At 35.8% G+C, this 23955-nt stretch overlaps 1 long non-coding RNA gene across 1 annotated transcript in view; it reads left to right on the top strand.

The window, feature by feature from the left end:
• The window catches only part of LOC128089320 (uncharacterized), a 399980-nt gene that overhangs the window by 62641 nt on the left and 313384 nt on the right, over positions 1 to 23955 (top strand). Inside the window, exon 2 of the long non-coding RNA XR_008210481.1 lies at positions 5583 to 5752. This is a non-coding gene — a long non-coding RNA (uncharacterized LOC128089320). The remainder of the gene's footprint in view (positions 1 to 5582; positions 5753 to 23955) is intronic.

Raw genomic sequence — 23955 nt, 5'->3', positions numbered from 1 at the left:
TAGTCCATTCGGCTAATTAGGCATTCATATCTGAACAGAAAGGGGAAGATTTTTTCAGTTTGAAATGCTGAATAAGTGAAAAAGGTTTTCTTGAAGAAATAAACAGAGGAACATTTTCTGAGTACTTGAAGCCTCATTTTTAGTAATCGTGATAAAATACAATTTTAGTAGTTATGTGAAGAACTGTATGTATAGGTATCTCTAAATATATCAGTTATGTGTTTTAAGATACTGATTGGATCTATAAATATACATATATTCAGAAGCAGCACCTTATTTGAAAGAGAATAACAGTACAGCTACTTAAATGTCTTTAGATTTATATCTGCATGCCTCTTAATATAGGAGTAATATAACGCTAAATGTTCAAAGTGATTTACAAGCTTGCTCCCGACAAACTATTGTCTTAGCTACAAACTTAGGTAATGTCAAACGATAAATGTGTCATGATTAAATCCTTCCAAAACTTGGATTATCATAAGTAAATATCTTGCTTCAGAACAAAAATCAAATGATCATGTTTAACAAGAACAAACACTGGACAATTCAGGCACTTATCAGAAAATGTGTTTGAAAGGTTCCTGAAGAAAAACAGAGTGGTCTGAGAATGAGACAGTATTTTTGCCTAAAATTCTACTGAGCTTAATTTTGGCTAAAATGTTGTCATTACCTTTTGCAAGGGAGAAGATAACAGGTGGACACAGGAAGTGTTTTGACTTTCCTGTCTGTACAGAATCTGGTATTATTTTTCTTGCTGAAGACATTAAAAAAGATCTCTGGCAGTTTTTCCATTTCCCTTGGCTTTCGTGTGTTAGAGAGTATTCACACTGGGAGACCGGAAGAGAAATTAAGGCAGGTGGCAAGCCTATTCATCACCTAGTCAGTGATGGAAAATATTGAATAATCAAGTGAAAGTGTCTTAAAATAACATGAATGCAGCAAATAATAAACTTCTTACTTTGGCAGAAATTTGTTAAAGAAATCTTGCAGTTTCCTTATCTAGTCCTTCAGTGTTCAGTAGAAAGCTGTATGTACATACATCGCCGTAATGCATTGCTTTGGGGTAAAGAAATCCTTTATCTGATGTGCATTCAATCTTATGGGGAAAAAAATTGTATTATTGTCTGTACTCTTTAGATAAGACTCTTAACTTGTTTTTCAAGAATGCAAAATTATTTTTATTTACAAGAGTGGAAGGAAATATTTCTTTAAGTTACAAAGTAACTTGTGATGTTTCTTGGTAGCTTCATCAACTTAAGAGTGCAAGCCAAAACAGCATTGGAAAAAAAATCTCTAGAGAGACATCAAATCCTGCACTGAAACTGTCGACTCAGCAGCTTCATCATCTGCATAAATAAAGGATATGAAGTCCATTTTATTATAGCCTTTCTTCCTCTTGCCAGTCTTCTGTTTCGCATGATCTAAAGGTCAGGTAGTAGGAATCCTGCATCTAACCTTGTTTTCTATGTCTCCTTTGCATTCACAAACTGAAAAATGGTGTCTGCTAATACAGTCTACAGTGTCTTAAAACCATTCTGTGGTTTAGCAAATGTTCCAAACAGATCTGCTGGAGTCTAATATTTTGCTGATACGTTTGATTATTATCATTTTTCACCACGTGCTACTAAATTCATATAATTAGGTGATTACCATTTCTTTATAAATGCCAGAAAAGGTTCTCATTCTTTTATCTGTCTACCTCAAACACAGCCATGCAGAAAACAGGAGCTATGTACCAATACTGTGTAGAAGTCAGTAAGTTGTTTATATAATTATTCCTAAAAAGTAAAATTGTCAATGAATTAGCATTTCATATGTGTGTAGGTAAGCCAGCAGCAGCCCCAGAAAATGTTGCTACGCTTCAGGCAGTTATCTTAAAAATTTGCTTTATACTGGCAATATTCTGCTATTGGGATTTAAGGTAAAATTATTCAATTTATAGACAACACAGCCTAGAAATTGCTGTTGTAAATACTACCTAAATCCCATATTAATTAGGTCCAGGCCTAATGACATCTTAAAACTTCAATTTGTTATTTAGGGTCTAGAAGACAAAATATTATAACTGGTTGGTAAATGTCGAGATAAGAAGTGAAGAACTTGAAAGTCTTGGAAAAAATGGAAAGGAGGTGTTTTTGAAGGATAGATATGAACTGATTTATCTAAAATAAAAAATAATTTTAAAATTCTTGTTTTTCCTTTATGAAGGGCAGGGATGGGAAATTGTATTGCCAAAATATTTGGAGTATGTCTTCCTACATTTTTAATCCTCTGCCCAAATTGTGAGTGGAAGTTGAGATTAAACTGTAAAAGCTTTAAAGATTACTTAAAAGAACTTTTGTTCTCTAGTCAATTCTCAAAATAGTAGAGTCTCGTTTTAACACCACTAGCAGTTTGCCAAACACATGCAGAAGTAATTTCCTGTTAGCGTATATCGATTGTACAGATACCATTTTTCAGCCAATACCATTTGCAAACGAATGTAATGGATTTTTAAAATTCTAACTTCTGAAGTCAAAAACATTTGTACAGTAGGAGCTATGTTTGGAAATTTGTATTCTGTGCGTGTGAGTTTTTGGGAACACAAGCTGATTTAGGCATGGTTGTACAAACCCTGCTTGATAACTGTGTTTGTGAGAAGTGCTGTACTGCCAAGATCAGCGATATACTAGAAATACTTTGCCAACCTTGCTCAAAAAAAGAGGATAAACTATTGTCAAACATGCCAGTTCCAATGTAAAAATGTTGCCGTAGCTATTGGCAGACTAGAAACTGATTTTGGTCAAATGTTCTTGATTGTTTTTAAATGCTAGTGTTGTGTCTGTGTTCTGAATAAGACTTGAACTCAAATGATTTGTTACATGTGAGATACCTCTTAGGAACCTTTTTGTAAGCTATCTGAGAGTCTTTCTCAGAAGATTCTGTGAGTTCTATCCAAAATATATTTTTGAGTTGTATGCCTTGCTTAATGAAGGACAGAGTTGATTGGAACAACCAGTATAGAAATAGTATAGGAGTTCTATACATGCATGAGAGAGAAGTTGTTAGTACCTGTAGTTCATTTGATGTCTTGTAGATTGGAGTGCTGTGCTTTGCAGCATAAGAAACTAGGTATGAAAGAACACTACAGATGATGAAGGAAAAAGTGAAGAGCATTCTTGTATTTGTGATTTTTGGATCCAGTTGTATTTCATGAAATTTCATGAAATTAGTGAGATGTGTTTAGAACAAGTTGCCATTTTCATCACGGCTTATGTTTTGTGACATAGCAGTATGTTTTTAACATATATTTATATGGATTTAATGCAGTGAGTTGTATTTTGTGGCCCAATTAATACTATTCTTAATCTTGAATATGGTCTCCTGGAAATAGAATACCTTGATTTTTGATTCTGCCAGTTATGTACCAAAGGGTGGTCTACGTGCCTCCTTTTGCCTGCAGAAAGCTTCATGAATTCATAAATCGTAGTTCCTTTCAGTTATGTTCATGTGACATATTGTACAACACCAGAAAAAAAATTGCTACACCTCAGTAGACCACCTCATTATCAACACTGCAGATTAATCTCTTGATATTCCAGCAAAGAAATTTTTTTTTGCTTTTATTTTTAACTAGAATTTTGCTCCTAAAAATTTTGAAAATACTCCACTATTTTAGCTTCAAAACCTCTCTTTTTAGAAAACTGCAGGACTGCTAGGCTTATCTTGGCAGTTTCAATTGCCAAGATGCAGTCTTTCCTTTTTCCTGTAAAGTGGCAGTGACATAGAAAAGTATACAAGCTGACAGGTAAGCACAGCTCTTTGGAGGTGGGAAAAATCCAGCAGACTTTATTTATTTTTGAAACTGGACTTCCAGGGATACAAAATGCAGTAATGGATTCCATGAATTGGATTTTAAAATGCAAAAAATAATATTGGTAGACTAGATACCTTTGTGCTTAGCTAAACAATTGTTAGAGGCATAGAATAAAACCAGTAAGGGCAAGTTAAATATTATTGTCTGATCCTTACTCGGACAGCTGGGTCGGATCCATCACAGCGTAGTTCATTTACCCTGTTGTGACTAAGATACTCTGTAGCAAAGTGTTCATGTCCTGGGTAGGTTAAACCTAGCCACTACTGATTTTGATTGCTCTTCAGTAAATATCATGAGGGATAACAAGGTGAATAACAAGCTCCTATTAATTTTGACTGTGCTAGCGATATCACCTTTATGAGAACTTTCTTAAACTAGAGTAGAAAGCACAAATCTGTAATCATTTTCTGTGTGTAGGTTGTGCTGTGCCATCATAGTCCTCTGTTGACTTTGTTAGTTCTACTGGATCTTTTTTTGGAAAGGGGGAATCAAAGCAATTGCATGTTTGAAAACTTTCTGTGGGGTGAGGTGCTGTGACTGTATTTGGAATAATTTGTGCCTCAAAGGTTCAAACTGCTTTGCTAAGGGAGACGAGGGGAGTGGGAGGCAGAGGCTGTGGAGGTCAGAATGTCATGGGAAAGTGGGATAGTTGCAGAAAACAAAGAAGACAGATCTGTGCATATATGAATAGATGAATGGAGGGGAAAAGCACAAATAGTGCATGCATATGATGGAGAGCTGTTCTAGGAGCCTTTGCAGTCACAATTGGTTTTGGAAGGAGTGAGTCATCTGTGCTGGTGCTGAGTGTTGCAAGCACAGCACACAGGCTTGTGTTCATCTCTGGTGAAAATGCAGAACTAGTGGTGGTAACTGTGTTCAAAGATACTGGGTTTTAGGCAGGAATTTCCTCTGTTGAATAGAGCCCAATGCAGTGGTTTCTGGTTATACCAGTCAACAACATTTTCTATATACCTTAACGTGGTGTGGTGTCATCACTAGTGGGGTGGCAGCTATTTCTCCACGCCGATGGCAGAATGGTTCTATCAGATAGTGTTACTGTGCTCTTTGTATCTGTTGTAATTTTCATAGAAATAAATGAGGCATTACTTTCAGAGCAACTTATGCAACGGGAGAACTTGTCATCTTTCTGAAGTTCTTACATCTATTTTTACTTTTTGTTCACTATTTGCTAAACTTAAACTTCTAACTATATGCTGATCTGTTGGTAGGAATGAATGTTAAGAAATTACCTAATGCATAGTGTACTTAAATCACAGTTATATTAAAGGTGATAAGAAACATGGCAGTACTTGCTTCTAGGACATCTGCATGTAGAATTTGTGTATTTTATCTAAAGTATTTGTCCTTCAAGAGATCCAATATTTCACTGCCATAGCTACAGAAAATTCCCTTGCTTTTATCATGCATTCTCTTCTTCCTGTGTTTTCTGAGACTGCATTGTGCATACATGGTAACATTTTAAGAAATATCTCCTGGAAACTTTCCAAAGTAATTCCAATTCAATCCTTATAAAACAAGTTCACAGAGATTAAAATCAATTTGTGCATTCAAGCAGTAATATTCTATATTGACCAAGAAAGATAATTGGCTTCTTCCCTAAATTTGAAAAATAGGTAAACATGTTGGATTATGTCCGCTGTGAAATGACACATGTACTGCAAGCTCGTAGTAACATGCTGTGTTTTTGTTTTGTTTTAATTTGCAGATATCCTGTTTTCCACTTGGTTTACAAAGAAAACTCAGTGTCAAGAGAACTGAAGACTGGGATGTGCTGGACTAGTAAATTTATCTGAAGCCAAGAATGCCCCTGGTTTGGCTCTGGAAAGAGTACTAAGCAGCCAAGGACATTTGGATGGTCAAATCCAACCCAGTACGGTGAGCTTCCTATAATGTTCTGCATATAGCAATAACTATGTATATAAATTTTATTCTGACTATCCTGTCCCTATATCTTGATTTATCAGACAATAGTCTGCTTTCTGCTAAGTGTCAGGGCAGAGGAAAATAATTTAATGTGTAACACAAAACTGTACGTTCTGCTTTTCTAGAAATGGATTTAATTTGTTGTCATTGGTCCCATGCTTTTTAGCCAGAACTGGCAGTTTGCCTCTAGTCTGCCCTGGTCAGGATGTGGGAAGAGCTAAATCCAACACTCGGGCTGTCCCAAAAAGTTGCACTGGCACTAATGTTATTTTGCAGCTGAAGTAGGGATGGTGAATAAAATGAAATAGTTTATGTGCTTCTGTAATAGAGCAGCAGACCTGAATTTCTTCAGAGGATTATTCTTTTATTTTTGGTCACATTTTCCAGTCTTCCTCTAAAACAGTTTTCACAGAAAAAATCTAGCTGAAGTACTCGTGTTAAAGCAGCTTCTGACTTCCAAAATTTCGTCTGATTATTTAAGGCTATATTCTTCAAGATACTATGTTTGCAATCTCTGTCACTGCATTTGGGAATTCATTAAATATTTACAGTGGAATAAAATGCTTTAGTCTGAATGCGAATAAGAGCTCTTAGATAGAAACATTCTTTAATTTAGTTCATGTTTCCTATTTTCATGAAGGTAAAAACATTCATGTACAAACAAGGACTTAGCTTACTACTTATCCCATCTAATTTAGTTTAAACTGTTTTTGTCCTGGTTGTTAGCTGATACATATGCCATTAGTAATCAATTTTTCTCTTCTTCCGTGTTATTCTCTCTCCTTACTTGCTGGAATGCCTGAATTAAAAACATATGAATGGAAAATGTTGAGGTTTTGATAACAAGTCTGTCTCTCATTTATTTTTCTTGTAAATGCCACAGCATTCTATTTATATTCAGCGTCCAAGAAAGGTTCAGATATGTTGAAAGCTTTCACTACTAACATTTTTTATAGAAAATCAGTTTTGATCAGTTTTTTTATATAAAGTTTTTACTTCCTTTCGAAAGTTGTCTTTTTCATTATACCTCTGAAAGAGAAAGCAAACTGCATCTTGTGGAGTTTGTCTTTGAGTCTAGGAAATGAACATTTCAATCTATTTTCAGTGATTACATGTGTAATCACCATACTGCTTTCTTGCGTGTGTTTTGGCATGAAATCCCAAAGGAATAATTGTCCACAAAAAAGAGTGTTTATAGAAGATGGAAAAACTACACTGATAACATCTGTAAAGAAACCATTCTTCACTTGGCTACAGCAAAAAAAAAAAAAAAAAAAAAAAAAAAGTACAGAAATTTTACATATTATGTACAGGGAAGACATTTCGTTGCTACCAAAAGAAGGTATGACTGAAGGAAAATTAATGCTCATACTGTAGTCTAGCCAAGGATTCCCCCTTCAATTTTCACTTTGTGCCGACCTATGTTGTGACCTGCCTAGGAATAAGGGCACAGCGATTAGGGAAATGGTTCACTGTAGGTCCAATGTTAGCACTTGAAAATGGGTTATGCAGGTAAGTAACCTCCAGCTCTTGTTACAGTTTCCAACAGTAAGGTTGGAAATTCAAGTTACTGCAAATGCTCTTCAAGCTAGAGCAATTGCTACTGCGAAACAGAGATGGGTAGAACCCCAGGTGTGAATGGCAGACTTTTAGGAGAGTTTGCAGTTTGTTTACTGAATACCACAGACTTGAAATGGAAAGGAAGTTATTTTTCAAAAGTTTCTTAATTTCTAATTCATTTGGAGAAACTTAATGCTTAGGGATTTTGAAAATTCTGTTACCAACATAAGCTTCTGAATCTTCACAAGTTTCTGCAAATTCTGCTATTGCAATGGAACGCAAGTGCAGAACTGATTTTTCTATACCTTTTTGGGAAGGCTTAACTGTGACTGGAACTCTAGGACGTGATGCATAATTAGAATTTTTATTATAGAATGAAGGGATTCTGAGCATGGATACTGGCTCATGAACATCATCAAAAACATGCTGCAGTCAGGACGATTCTGTTCCTGTCAAATCCATTCCTTGGAATTCATACTGAACTCCTCTGAAAACGTGGAGCCAGAAACATCTGTGGGTTTGCCAGGGAGTAACTGCATGAGTTTCCACTGGAAATTCCAGCAAGCGTCAGCACTTAATTACCATACTGTACCTTAAAGGCAGGAATTAGTTGATGTGCAACGTGCTTTCTACATGTCTTAATGAGTCATGCTATAACTGAAATCAGGAGTTGAACTCCTTTACTGATAAGCTGTGCTTGGCAGCAGCTGCAGGTACATAATACATAACTGATTTCCAATCATAAAGCATAAATATCTGTGCTTTCTCAAGAGAATAATTGCCTGTTAATGTAAACGCATTAATAAACATTAATGGTAGTGAAAAAACAATCTAATTTCCTTCTCTTGTTTGTAAGGCTATACTTATCTGAAGGTATATGCTACATAGAAGCTTAATTTGCTTCAGATTTCATAAATGATATTATTTTTTGAAAACAAAGAATATAAGAGTCTGTCTTGTTTAAAAATGCAATCTAGTTATTGAACTGTGATCTCCTAGGAATACCTAGGTCACCTTTCAGGATTTTGGCACTCTGCATGGCGCTGTGTAGTAAGGTCTAGAGTCCTCAGTAATATCATCTGTGGATTAGGTTTTGCTCACATTCAAGTGAGCTAGGCAAATAGTTTCTGCCATTTGACTTCTCACAGGCAGAGTTGACCTGCTTTCAATTAGCTCCCTCCCCTTGTCTGCCCACCCTAAGCCTTCTGGAGAGAAGTGGGGGAGGGAGTAGCTTTCAAATAGCGCAGTGACAAATTGATTCCAGGTCCTCCAGCCATGTTGTAAGCTACCTTTTCCGTGAAGTTAATGTAAAATAATCTGTATATTTTCTAGCTTTGCTGTTCGTTACTTTCGAAACAAAAACTTGTTGACAAGTTACTGTTTATGTAGAAGAAGGGAAGGAGAGAGGCTTTTTAACACTGGTGTGTGTGTGTGTGTGTTGTATACGCATGTGAAGTGCTAGAGAACTGTAGTAGTAAAAGCATGAAATTTCGTGAAAGGCAGTTGATACATGTAAATTCTTTGTATAATTATCATAGTAATTACCATGAAGTAATGTGCAATGAGTAGAAAACAGTTTTGTGGTAACTGTAGTCCACAGCGGTTGGATGAAAAGTCATAGTAAGAAATTGCTTTGATGTCAGTAAATTACTGTATTGTCAGAAATTCCTGAAGCGTCAGCAAGGGTGTTGCCTTCAAATAAAAAAATATATCCTTGAGTGTTCCAGGGTTGTTTTATCATGTTTTCCATTTTATATTCTTTTATCTCCTTTCATTATGTTTATGAGGTGCCAAGAGATAAATATAGTGTGGAACTGCGTTTTCCTAGAGAATGAACCTTACTTTGGTATATTTAAGATTTCTGTTTTGAAAAGGAGAGTTTTCAGTGCAGAACTGGTATTGTGAAAATCCTGTCACCAAGCTAAACTGCACAGGATATATAGCAGTCCTTTGTACAGAAGTCAAACGTATCAGTGTGTCTGGTTTTCTGTATTTGGGATTTTCTGACTTCATAGAATGGCTCCAGAGAAGCTGCTTCCTTAGGCTTCTGTGAAAATTCCTATTGTAAATTTAAAAAAAAAAAAAAAAAAAAGCAAACAGAACAGGAAAAAAAAAAAAAAAAGCAACAAAAATTGCAGAAAAGTCATAAGCATAAAATAGGTGTGATACTTGAATTTTTTCTTCCAAAACTGTGACTAGGTAAAGTAAGAAGTCCACCTTGTTTTATTTTCATACAGAAAGCACAGAAGAACTTACAAAAATGTCTATTAGTAACTTCAAAGGATTTAGAAAGAGCTTTTTCATTTAAGTGACCTCTGTGCATGACAGGTTAAACTGGTAGGCTTTGAAACTGATTCTTGGAGTTGGCCAAATCACCCTGCAGAGACTGCAGGACAGGGAAGGGCTGGGGGACAGCATGATGTGAAACAGCTGATGTCTATTCTGTGGTGAGTGCCTGGGCTACATTTCTGCTCTGAGAAGGCTCTCTGCTTGACTTCAATGGGGAAAGAAGGAAGACCTTTCTCCTTGCTTTTATCTTTGTGTTTTGTGCATGCAGGTGAAGATGTTTTTTTGCTAAATACTTCTGATACACGTTTTCAAGTGGTGTATAGTCAACTACATAATATTTTAAAATCTAGAACCACAAAGCATATAAATTATCTTACATAAAGGATAGGATACCATTTATGTAACTGAGTATAATTCAGTGCTGACTAACCATTTCAATTAGTGTTTGTCAAACTAATGAATTTCTCATACTATTTCTTATAACGGGTCCAAGCAAATGCAGTTTATGAATAGAGGGTGAGATGATTTTGTGCTTTTTAGCTCAATTTGAACTCCATCCTGTGAACAGCAAAGACAGAAGGTTTCAGTGGCAAAACTCAAAATGTGTTAATGTAGAAACAGACATTTTTGTGATTTGATGTATTTGTTTAAAGACCTAAGAAAAACCCTCAACCTTGGAGATGTTAAGTGGTGCAATATAGCCTTTTTCTTTCTTTTCTTGCAGTGCTGTGTTTAAGAATGAATATGTTCTGCTTTTGTTTGTGCTAAGGGGAAATTAAGAAGTGGCACACCTTTGTTCTGACTGTGCTTTTACTGTAATTGTAGCTTCGCAACAAAACAGCAGAGTAAATAATGTCTGCCAAGGAGTTGGCTTAGATGGTGTTTTCTGCACTACTCCGCTGCCCTCTGAACAACTCTACTTAGACTTATCTGTTTGCTGATGATTGTAAAAGAACAACTTCTGCACTTGCTTTATCACTATATAGCTCTTCTGGAGGTTGTAATGCTAAATTTTTCGTAGGCCTAATGTAGCAAATCTGAAATCAGAAGCATCATTTTTTTATACTGATCTTCTTAATGTGCTATGAATGAAGAAAACTGGTATTATTCTCAAATCGGTTATTTATTTATATACATAAGTATGAATTTTGGTGTGTATCTACAAGTATATACAAGTATCAAATATAAATCTTTTGTTATAAAAGCATGCAGAACTGTGTTTTCCTCTCCCCTCTGCCAGGATTTAGAATCTGTATGACCTTTGTTTCCATCTGTATTAATGATGCCTCGAAGATGCTATTCCACATATGGAACAAATAATAATTTTGAAGTGGCTGTTCACTGCAAATTCCTGGGCCACATTGGATTTAATGCTGGTGGAGAGAAATCAGAGTGAAGTGACACATTGAAAAATGTTTGACTTGTGAAATTTATCGTAACTCTCAAAGAGTCACATAGTTTTCACAGTGGTATGTTTATTGTGATTCAAGGGTTGGAACGTTCTCCTTGTGAGGACAGGCTGAGAGAGATGGGGCTGTTCAACCTGGAGAAGAGAAAGCTCCAGGAAGACCTGGCAGTGGTAATTTTATTATCTAAAGGAGAACTACAAGAAAGGAGACATGTTCTTTAGCAGAGTCTGTGGTGAATAGGACAGGTGAAAATGGTTTCAAGTGAAAAAGGGGGATTTAGATTGGATATAAGGAAGAAAGTGTGATGGTTTTTTAATTTTTATTTTTTACAAGGAGGGTGTGGTGAGACACTGAAATGGGTTGCCCAGAAAGGTGGTGGTTGCCCTGTCCCTGGACACGTTCAAGTTCAGGCAGAGGAAACTCTGAGCAACCTAATTGAGCTGTCCGTTCATTGCAGGGGAGTTAAACTAAATGACCTGATAAAGATCCCTTCCAACTCAAATGATTATATGATTCTATGACTGTGCATATGTAGAAAGAGAAAAAACTTCAAGTAGGGAATGTCTGTAACTGCAACCAAGTACAGCAAATGTTTATTGTCTATACAAACCTCAAGCTGAAATAGACCACTGAAAGTACAGATGAGTGGTATTCACCTATGCAAATTCTAACTAGACATCCTGAAAAAATGAGCATCTTCATCCAAATTCCATACCCTATTCACAGAATGTTACTATTATAGGCAAATATAAAAGCTTTCTCCCCACAGACTTCCTAGACAATAAGGTGGCTTCCAAAATACTCTGCAGATTTGAGTTAATTGCTGAAAGCTGTGACACAGAGACCAAGTTTAAAGTAAGCACTTCATTACTCATATATGAATCCAATGCTATTCAATCAAACTCTATACTGACTTGCCACTTCCTTGTCTAGAAAAGGATATCAATTTCCATGTGTCCCATGCTAGCTCATCCATCATCAGCAGAAAGGGATTTAACAAGACCAGAAATACCTCATCATATCTCACTAGTATGTACATACGCAAAGAAAGGGAGGAGAGAGTTTTGAAGAAGGTTGTTTCTTCCTCTAGCTGTGTGAACACACTGCTGCCTCCTGTCAAAAATAGTGTTGTTCTTGCTGTTTTGGAAATTTCTGCATGGCAAGTAAAGCATAGTGAACAGCAGAGCCTACCATTTCCCGTGGTGTCTAGTCTGTTTAAAACATTATTTTTCCTCCTGGGGGTAGCACAGCTGTATGAATTACCCTTGAGCATGTAAATAACTTAAGATGCTGGTTTAGGGCATTTAACTCAATAAGTGCTCAGTCTTAAAGACAGGCGATGGTGCTTAGGTCCAACAAAATATTCTTTATTTTGTAATGTTTTGATGACCTATTATTAATCCTAATCTATGAAAGACAAAGATTGTAACAGCTGATATCCAGAAAATACAAATTAATGAAAATGTGAGCTGGATTGCAAAGAGAAAATAAAGTATAGCTCCATCAGCTGTGGAGAATCTTATAAGGAGAGAAGACATGTTTGTCTAGCTGAGGCTATTCCATTTCAGCCTGTAGAGTTACATCAGCTAAATGTCCATTCCAGACTTAGCAAGGTCAAACGTCTTCCTTCTGCCTTTCCCAAAATTGCTGTGACTAATGTATGTTATTGCTTTAAAGACTTAACTCATGTCTCATGATAGCATCACATGACAAGGAGTACTTCTGTTGATTAATAGCAAGTGCGATTCTCTAACCTGTACTCACCTTGATAGTCCCTGGGAGGAAATGATTTCAGGAGAATGACTCAAATGTGAGTTGAACATTCCAAGGTAAAACCTTGTTTTACCAAATCTAATCTGTTACAGCCTATGTGAATTTTAAATATTGCATAAGACTGAATTTCCTAAGGGTTTTGTAGTGATAGTGCATCCTTGAAGGGAAAGAAAGGTTCTTTGGGTTTCACTAAGCAAGCTAGTTTTACACGCTGGCTGCAAATTAGGATACAGTATAAAGACTGTTGGATTCTACAAGTTGAACTACTCCTATGCTGAGTTAACTTCCTCAACTAATTTGAAATGTCATAGAAATTTAAAAATAATTATAATACGGTCCAGCTCAAACATTTGGGAGAGATATGGCGAGTTTTTAAGACATCTGCTTTCCTTAAGCTCCTTAAGCTGTTTATGCATGTTGATGTTTGATTTGCAAAGATTTTTATTTGTCTTTTTATGGTCTTTCAGTTGGTTCCATCTCAGGAGTGACTTGCTGCTTACGTGTCTGAGGAATTATATGCTGTTTGGGGTCTGCCCCTCAAAGTAAATATATGATCATTTAAGGTGAGGGTAAATAAGGCAGAGATACATCAACACAGAGATAAGGAAAAGCAGATGTGGGGCAGAGCAGCACTCAAGGCTGAATTTACAAGCTGTTCATTACTGATGTGCAGACAACTGTCATTACTGTGAAAGTATCCTAGTGGGTTGAGCAGCACAGGCAGAGTGCTTTGAGTTGATCTGGGAGCATGTGGAATAAATGATGCTGTTGCTAGGTCCCTTTGGCACTCATAACTGTGGGCCCTCTTGGTTAGTGAAATTACAAGTTCACTAGCATTGTAGGCATCTGGCATCTTCACAAGTGGAGCATGTTGACTAAATACTGAGAAGCAGTACACACTGATAAAGAATACCTGCCTACCACTGATAAAGAATACCTTAGTACACACTCAGAACTCTTTCATTTGAATACAGGAGGATAACACTTGCGTTGCCTCCTCTGCCTATGTACCTGTATTATTTTTGAATTGCTATTCTGTACTTTGCAGTCACCAGAATAATGAAACCTGACCTAAGTAGGAGATCCACAAAGATACCATCGGGTCTTTCTTTAAAGTAATCCTATTCAAAGCAATCTTTTAATTGTGACTGATCCCAAGGTATGTGTTTAGCTATCTATCTGAGCATCATGCATGTTGTAAACTGACATTTTTTTGTCTGTATTCTGAAACATTAGGATCCTTGCTTTTCCTGTGACTGTCATATTGCTACTCAAAGATTCAGTTATGAACACTTTCTAATACTGGAAATTAAAGAGATAGCAGTAGACGTTTCTATATCCAGGCTTTTGTCTGCAACTCTATCACCCTACGTATAACTGAAAGCTAGAGCTGACCTATCAACATCCTAGGTATTTTTACCTTGACTGCCTTATTGGCCATAGCTGTCTTCACCATTCACGGAAGGACGGAGATGGTCACGATAGAAAGATAGATGATGTAGAACTTCTCTTCACTTACCTTAAATATGAAACTTCAGCTGGATGAAAGCTATCTCTGAGAGTGCTTTAGGGGCAATATCTGTGAACAGAAGAATAATGTGAAGAAGCAATTACAGCCATGTTTCAGCCTCTTTTCACCTGATCTGTTTCTGCTCTTTATATATGCACATTTAAATTACTTTAAATTTTTCTCTTACACAAAATTTATATTTTTGAATCTAAATTTGTATTTTAGATACTTTTTGTATTATTTATTCTTGAAATAAGTATGCATCTCGTCTCAAGTTCCTGTTTTGTGACTCTTGCTGCATCTGTAATCATAGATCATAGATTTCATGTGGCTGCTCACAGTGCTGTTCTTCTGTAATCATATCACTGCATTTAATTTTGATGAAGTCTTTCTTACTTGTGTCCAACTTTTTTTTTAATCTTCTATTTTACAAAGATTCACAGCTTTTCCTTTTGACCATTTAGTGCTTTTAAGATGACAACTGAGCTAAGAAATACTGCTATGCCATATGTAGTAACTTAACTTAGTCACAGTCTTCAACTTTTGGTTTTGTTTTCCTATGGAGATGCAAACCTTTCCCTTGGTGAAGGGAGATTTCCACTCTAGTCTGTCCCTCTGCTCCTACAAGTGATGCAGAATACTTTTTCTTTTTTTTTTTTTTTTGCCTTGAGAGGGATGTGGGCTGAATGATAAGAAAGCTGTGTTGTAGCATACTGGTTCCAAAAATGATAAAATGTGAAATATAACAGGCTTATTCCAGGACCATGCAATCAAAGTAGATTTTGAACTAGAGATATAAAAAGGGACATTGCAAAGCATTCCTGAAATAATTTATGCTGAGTTCAAGTTGAAAGCCAGAGGTAGAGTAGTGTGTTATGTGTACTCTTGTCGTTCTGTTTTTAAATCAACAAAATGATTGCAGCTTTTGTGCTTTGCTCAGTATGGTGATACTTTCAGTATTGTAGAGTCACAGTTACGGGCCTACCAATCTCACATATAGCTCGTGTTTGAAATTAAAAGGCTTTGTTATTTTTTAGTGCCATCTACCCAGTTTGTAGGGCAGTGATATACTATGACTGATTAGGATTCGTTAGTATTCATTCAGTATCTGCTCTATCATTATTTTCTACTGTATTCTTGATATTACTCAAAGTGAAGCCTTCATATGCCTGTGCTTACCAGTTGATATTTTTCTGATTATATTTATGCTAGGGATTCCTGCAATATTACAGTTGGTATCCCAGTGGAGATACCTGGGACTAAAAAACTCACTGTTGTGTTTGGTACCTGCACTGTTACTTTCCGCATTGGATACAGAAGTATTTTATGTTGTAAAGTTTGTTATATGTATAAATTGTATGTATAAATTATATAAATATAATATATAATTTATAAATATAATATACTTATATTTATTATTTATAAGTATAATACATAATTTATAAATATAATTTGTATGTATAAATTGCTATGTTGTTCTGTCACACTATAGTCATTAAAATACTATAAATCCTTAATTCTTTCAAATGATTAAAAAAAAAAAAAAAGAAATAATTCTCTTCATTCTCTTATTTCCCCTTTCAAAATACTACACTTAATCCAAATGAATTTTCTAAATGAGTTCCCTGTTATCAGTTTATCTTTTTTTTTTTTTTTTTTTTGGAGTTTGCATTATATTTTGCTCAGTTGATTCTGAATAAGAAGCAGATCATAACTTACTAAATATACTAAATTTCTAACCTCTACTGTCTAAAATAAGTTAATTTTGGCTAGTGGATTAGCAGTAAAAAGCGCATGGGTGTTATTATTACTGATAAAGTCCTTCCTTACTAGTCATCACTGCAAACAGTGCCTGGGAATCAGATGTTGAGGTACAGCATGCACAAGGCTACTGCTTAAGAACAGCATAGATCCACAGAAGACGAAGGTTGATTTTCTCACTCTGGACTTACAGATAAAGGCTTGTAAGGGGACTACAGTATATCGGGGCAGGTCAGATTTTGTTCATATGCTACCATGAATTTTTCTATTGTCCTTCTTGCCTACACAGATGGAAATAAAGTAGAGTAATAAGTTTAAGGCATTCTTCTCAAAACATTTTTAAATGTTCTTGGGAGTGCAGACACCAGTAAAAATCTACAGAATCAGGCATTCTTGCTCTGTAAGCTATGATGAACTGATAAAACCAAAAGAATTTACAGTGCCTAGGTTTTGAATATAGCCTTTCATAAACTCATAGGGCTTGAGAAAGTGAGGCATTACTATTGTCCTTTGTTCTACAGATGAAAATGTAAATGCAAAGAAAAAAAAGTGTATGAACTTAAACTATCACTAAGGAGGTAAAAATGTGTATATGCGTCCATCCATAAGGTGATGTACAGGCAAAACGGAAAATGTGTATCAAAAAAATACCGTTAGAAAATTATGACTAGTCGTTAGATAATTACTTTATTTATGAACTATAATCTGTCTAAAGCTGTAGCAGTCCAAAAAGCACAATTAAGATCTGTATCTTTATATTTGCGAAGACTACATGTGTGTCTATCCTGACATTATATATGAAGCGTGTAGTAAGTCTGTACACAAAGAAATTTGTCGTCTTTCCATCCTATTGACTAAGCAGAACACTTGCAGTTCCTATTTTGTCTTGTCTTTCATATCAGGATGAGTCTATATTTCTTGATATGATGTGCTAACATGAAGTGCAGCAGTATAAAGTTGAGCTTAAAATGGACTACTGTCATGAGACTGAAGTTTAAAAAACTTCTTGACTCTGATAATAGATATAAAAGCATTTTTTGTTTAGACCTGGCCCATAATCTGGCATGACATGCGAAGCTTCTTAAAAATTATATCTGTTTTCCATTTTTTGGATGGATGCTGTTCCTGGATGTTATTCCTAATGTGTCAGTCATTGACTTAAGAATGTGTTTTCCTGCCTACCATAGTGGGCATTCCAGAATTATTTTCTGAAGTTTCAACTCTGTTTCATGCAAGAAAATACGAAAACTGGAAATGCTTCTTTTATGAAGTTTTCATTTGGTTGTGTGAGGACAGTCTAATATGTACTTTGCATTAAGTTACAGAGCCAAATAAATAATTTAGCTTAGGAGAGCACAGATGTGAGAATAGTGATGTATCACTTCACCCCTGTGCCTTTTTTCCTGCTTTTGAAATACACAGCTCCTATTGCTAGTAGGAGGGATGTACGAGAGCTGCTGGGGAATAGTGGGGGAAGGGGGAACTTCTCTTTTGTTTTCCTGAGGCTCCATTTTTTCAGGACTGTGGATGCAGTAAGCTGCTGTTGAGAAGAGGTCTCAATTGTTAGAAGCTGAGAAAATAAGAATAGAAAACTAGTAGCTAGAGTGCAGTGTGTTCTCCGAATTTCTGCAGGCTCACTTAAAATCATAGAATCACTCCATTGTTAATGATTATTTGCTGTGGGACACAAATAATTTTTTCAACATATTTAAACACTTCTTACATCTTCTGATGTCTGCTAACACTGATAACAAAGTAAATTATGTTAGTAAGCTACACTAGTTTCTGAGATCTAAATCACTATTTAACCTTTTACTTTGATCAGCAATTCATTAGCATATTTCATTTTGTAGTGTATTTCATGTAGTTCGAATAGTATGTTGCTGTTCTCTATACTGGTATGAATAGCTTCTTAGGTATATCTAAGTGCACATCATTGCTATGTCAGTGGTACTGGGAATAGACTGTCCTGTTACTGGCGCATGGTAGATGGAGGGCTGCTTTTGGTCTGAGTAGCTATTGATTCAAAACAGTCCTGGTAAAAGGCTGGATATTGTAATGGGAGAGGATGGGTGTTGGAGTCTAAAAGATTTTATTGTATGTGTGTGGTCTGACAAAGCAGGTAGCCTGAGGGCAAGAAAGTGGTCTGGCACTGCTTAAATTGCTAATATGGGTATAGGGTCTGTGCTATTGTAGATACGGGATTCAGGGCAAAGATCGGTCAGAACATCTTGTATTCTTATATTGTGAAGATACTAGTTTTTTGGTTTTTTTGTTTTTTGTTTTTCTTTCTCTATACTATCATTTTCCTTATCATTTGCAGTTACTTCAAGGAGGTATTTTTTTCCTTTTCAGCTAATTATTTTTAACTGTGCTTTGTCAGGACAATACACGGGAGAGTGCTGTAGGTTGATGTGTTCAGTTAGTTCCTGTTGAAGGCCCGTACAAAACCAACTGCCAACAGCAGGAAGCTAAATTCCCATAGTAATAAAAATTATTAATCTGCAAAGTTGTTAAAATCACAGGGAACCATGCAGAGCAATTATTTTAAAGTACAATCTTTCAGTTAGACTTTCTGTTCTGTCACTTGAATTTAGAGCCTGGTGCTAAGCCTGCTGATACGTTTGGGAGTTTTGCTAGTGCTCTTAAATGGGGTTCATGTTGGCATCCAAATACACACATGCACACAGCAAAAACATTACAGTCAAGTGAAAGTTACATTTTCTACTCAAAGCAGTTTCTCTGTCCTGAGAGAATTCAGCTTCTGAAAGTGTCCCAGAATGGAAACTTTACCAAAGAGTTACAGAAGTTCAGTGTGAAATTGCGTATGTGTTGTGTTAACATATAAAATAAAAGCTGTGGGGGAAGTGTACAAAGCCAGCGGCAGATTGTTGCATAAACACTGGAGATCAAACTTAGAGTAATTAGTCTCAATTTATGTTCGCTGCTTGGTACTCAAGCTGGGATTCCTTCAAGGCCTGTAAATCCTGAAGATACAACTATTATTACTTTTAATTCTAAGAGTCTGCATGACAGAACGTTTTGTCTCTTAAGAAAAAAGTGTTTTTGTAGCATGTCAGTGAGGTGTTGTGTTGTATGCCATCAGTTACTCATGAGTTATTTGAAGGGACGTGACTGTTGGGAACTTCTGGAAGACTGGCTCAGGCATAGGGCTCAAAGGTGAGCTCCAAACCCTGATCCAGCTGTCAGGATTCTGGATGGAGCCATGCTTTCAGATTTTCTTCTTTATGTCTGCCCTAAAAGGGAGGCTTAGAGACAGCTAGCACTGTAGTTAGTGAGAGCAAACAGGGCTCAGGAATGAATGAAGGGTTAAATTATTTCACAGTGAAAATGTGTAGTCTGCAGAGGTCAAAAGGATCCTGAATCAACTCTGAAATATTAGCCTAATGTAGGGTTGTGTTTTTTAAATGTAAAACTGCAGCATAATGCTACTCTGTATTTTTTGGAATATAGTTGATCTCCTTCAAAGAAGGCATAATCAAAAGTGTGCATGTGTTGTCTCATGTTTATGTATAGAATAGAGGGGCAAAGATTGAAATCTGATCTTGAAAAAACTTTTGTGCCACAACCCAAGTAGGCTGGTTGAACTCTAAAGAGTTCAAATAAGTGATTATTAGGGTGTTAATATTGAGTTGGGGCTGTCAGTGCATATTTGAGATTGAGAGGTGTCAGTGACTTGAGAACGTGCAAGTTAAAATTACTGGGCTGAGATCATTCATACATTCTATTTTTGAGTTACAGAGTTTAATTATGCTACAGTAGGGGATAATTTAGCTTGTCTAAAAAAGAAAAAAGTCAAGTTTCTGCCAGAGTCATTTATCTGTGATACTTTGGGTTAGATTGAGTTGGAGCCTTACTTGTGAAGGGAAAAAGTGAGTTGATATTTGTGCACTACAAGCATGTGATTTTGGGGGCATGTGGGTAGGTAGAAAGGTAGTCAGGTAACTTACAATCTATTAAGGAGTTAAATTTTTAATAATATATAGGCTATTTATGGATACTTAGCCAGTATGCTGAATTTGTTGTGTAGCATCTCCTTGGAAGTATAACTTAAATATTCTGTATTACATTATTACAGCAGGTTACATATATATAGGCTGCTTGGTTTTTCACTGTCCTGTGACACCTTATCTTTAAATTTATGAAATCATCCTACTCATTGCAGCAGGGAGGTTGCTTCATGCAAACAGTGGAGAAACAAGATTTAATGAAAAACAGGAAAGTGTTCTTCGTGTGTGTGTTGTTGTTTTTTTTACAAAAGCACGTTCTATGTATTTTCATGTTAAGACCTAGCATTTGTAAGGAAACGGCTGAATGATTTTTTTAAAGGATTTATTTTTTTTTATCAGAATTCTGGAAAATACACAATGTCCTGTCTATATAATATACTTCTTACATGTTCCTCGTGAGAAGAATCATTCTTCACATCCAAGCATGCCTCTATCCAGTGTTAATTCGGTTGTTTTACTATCCTAACTATTCACAGTACACTGGTAAAGAATATGTTTTAATGAAAGCATTGCATAATGCTGTTAATTCTCTTCACCATGCAACCTTTTTTGGTAGTCTTGAATGGTGCGGACAGAATAAAATCCAAGGTACATAATACAACAGCAACTTTCTATCATATATTATTGGTCTCAGGCTTATGTATCAAGTCAGTCAGTAATTGAAGTGATGAGACCGGAAGAATTTAGCCCTGTCTCTTCTCTGTAGGAAATACTGGCAGTGGAGGTTAGTGATGAATTGCAATTTGTTTTATGATATGATGGGGATAGAAGAGAAGGAGGCCTTGCCTATCATATCTTCTTGAAAGTCTCCCCAAGGTCAGCAGGAGGAGAATGGCATGTGTGAGGGAGGACAACCCCAGCCCTGATAAGCTACAAAAACAGCCAATAAATTCACATCAAGGATGCTGCCCGTGACATGAATTTAGACCTAAATCTGCAATCTGAAATGCTGCGGTACATTTGGGGAAAAAAAATAATCACCTTTGAATAAGTGAGAATGTCTAATTGAGATGCCAAGCATAGGGTCAAATAGTTACAGAGGATAAAAGGGAGGGAGGAATTAATAATAAATAACAAACTTCTCATACAAGATTGTCAGAAAACATTGCTGAGTGTACATTGTGAAACATCCGTTAGAAATGTTTGCTTCCTTTAGATATCTTTTTACAGCTGTCTCTTGTTAGCCATAATTTGTGACAAATGCTACAACACTAGTTTAATTAAAGCTCATCATGGATATCTGAATGGAATTCAGTTGGCCTTTAAGAGGCCAGTTAAGAAGGAAGAAGTATCGATACTATTTTTTACTAAGGCAAATTTTGGCTGAAAACGTGACCATAGAATTCATGAGAAGTACATCTGTCTGTACTTTTTATTTCATTTTATATAAAAGCTCCCTGAGTTATTGCATTGTTCTTTTTTTCGATTTGTAAGCTGTAGTATTTTCTCTACAAAGACCAGGTAGTTGCTAAGTTAGAGTAGAAATCGCAGCATGTAATTTACCTTTTCACATGCTGAATGTGAGTGAAAGAAAAGAAATACCTGCCATAGAATCACAGAACAGTTTGAGTTGGAAGGGACCTTTAAGGGCCATGTATTACAACTCCCCTACACTGAACAGGAACATGTGAAGTTGCATTAGATACTCAGAGTGCTGTGCAGCACGACCTTGGATGTCACCAAGGATGGGACACTCTTAACCTGTCCTTGTAGGAGATGTGTTCCATATCTTGGAGCATTTTTGATGTGCTCCAACAGGTCTGTGTTTCTCCTGTACTGAGGACTTCACATCCTCAGCGCAGAGAAGAGGATCACCTCCCGCACTGTGCTGGCCCCACTTCTTTGGATACAGCCTGGTTATATGGTTGGCTTTCTGGATTGCAAGGGAGTGTTGCTGGCTCATGTCCAGCTAGCCATCCACATAATATAACAGCTCATAAACATCTTATTAGATGTAAATTCATGAATTTGTTAGTGATTCATTGATTTGTTAGCTACCAAAAGACAAATTGTTCTCTAGAGGTAGCCTAATTTTATTTTCTACTTTAGGTCAGTATTTGCAAATAAGACATTTATTTTCTGAATGTTTTGAGGCTTCTTACTTGTCAAAAGCTTTTGAAAAATGCTGATAGTTTGAATCCTGTTGCTAATTGACGACTGTATTAAGTTTGATCAGGCATTTCATGGCTAACCACAGAAATATCTAATAGGCCTTGAAACATTCTTGAGAACTTAAAATATGTAAGAGACTTGCTACTTTATGGGTCAGATATAGATAGATAAGCATTTGCTGCTCCATGGGCTTGTATGCCTGTGTTAGTTGGGATAAATAAAGCTTTTTCAAATGTAACTGGGCAGTGTGAACTGCCCACATAAAGTGGTGGACATGACATGATATTCTGTTCCAAAATATTGGAACTGTTGATATAGCCATATAGTGGGGGCAAATGAAAATAATGAAAACACTAAATATTTAAAATATTTACTTCAAACATATTTAGAAGATGAGTAATTATATGTAGTCAATTATCTTGTGGGATTTGATGAGAATGAGCAAATGTGTTTCGTGTTCAGCTTATGTTAACATTAAAGACACAAGTCTTAGCACTGCAAAATATCTTTCATAAGAGGCCTCTGATAAAATGGTGAATTAGTAGATATAGCACTGTATTGGCAGGAAGAGTTTTAATGAAGCACCATATTGATTTGATTGTCAAAATCTAATTATTCATTATTAAAAATCCAAATGAAAAAATCCAATTAAAAATTCTACACTGAACCAGAAAAAAACTGAAAAGGTCGCAGTTTAAAGAAAATAAAAATAAATTCTAGAAAAAATATTTCACTAGAATTATTTTTTGAACTACAGCATTATTGAACTACATTATTTTTTACATCAGTAAAAACTGATACCTAATTTGAAGGCTGTTTGTTTTATTCTTCCTTTTTTTTTTCTTCAGAAACTTTCCTAAATGTTTGTCTATATATTTGCAGGAATTGACAGTTTAAAATTGATTTAACTTACAAGTGTCTACAGTTTGAAATCCCCAGGATTAGGTGGAGATTCAGGATTCTTTTTTTTAGATGCTCAGCATCTTGTAAAAATTGAATTTCTTTTCTGAGGTATCTTGGGACATACAAAAGCTGATGCGCTTGGAATTACTGATACACCTCTGAAAATTTAAACCCAGAAACTTACAGAGGAAGTATTTATGGGAATGGAGTGGAGAAGCCATGTGTCCGTACAGCACTGAATCTGGTTGGCAGTCCAAGTGGGAATTTAGATGAGTAGGTAAGAAGTTGAATGAAGTTTCTGGACTTTCATAGGCTGAATAAAAATATTGGTACTGTGTTTTATCTATTTTAAATAACAGTAACAAGGAGTAAAAGTGGATTGGGTACTGAATTTAATGCATTTAGAAATATGCAACATTAATCACATAATTGGATCAGACAAATAGCTCTTTGACTTATTAAGAAAGTACAGGCCTTTTACTTGTATACTGAGAAATACAGAAATAAAAAGACCAAAAAAAACCAAAAACAAACAAACAAAAAAACCAGAAGATAAATCCTTTGTCCATTGTATGTGGTTAAACAAAGAACAGATAGGTACAAATAGTCCTGATACAGAAATTCAAATAAATTATGCTGTGATTTGTCAAGAGTAAGCTGAGAAAAATACAGGGTAATGAAAAGAAAACAAATTGCTCCTCTGATCTTCAGTGCTTTCTTTGCAGTTTTACTTTGTTTTGCCTAAAACATGCCTGAAGATTGTATTATTTCAGAATACTTCAATCCTTTGTTACTTTTACTGTACTC

This window comes from Tympanuchus pallidicinctus, unplaced genomic scaffold (assembly GCF_026119805.1).
Source record: "Tympanuchus pallidicinctus isolate F22 unplaced genomic scaffold, pur_lepc_1.0 scaffold1, whole genome shotgun sequence".
Lineage (NCBI taxonomy): Eukaryota > Metazoa > Chordata > Aves > Galliformes > Phasianidae > Tympanuchus > Tympanuchus pallidicinctus.
This window is presented reverse-complemented; position numbering and strand designations above follow the sequence as displayed.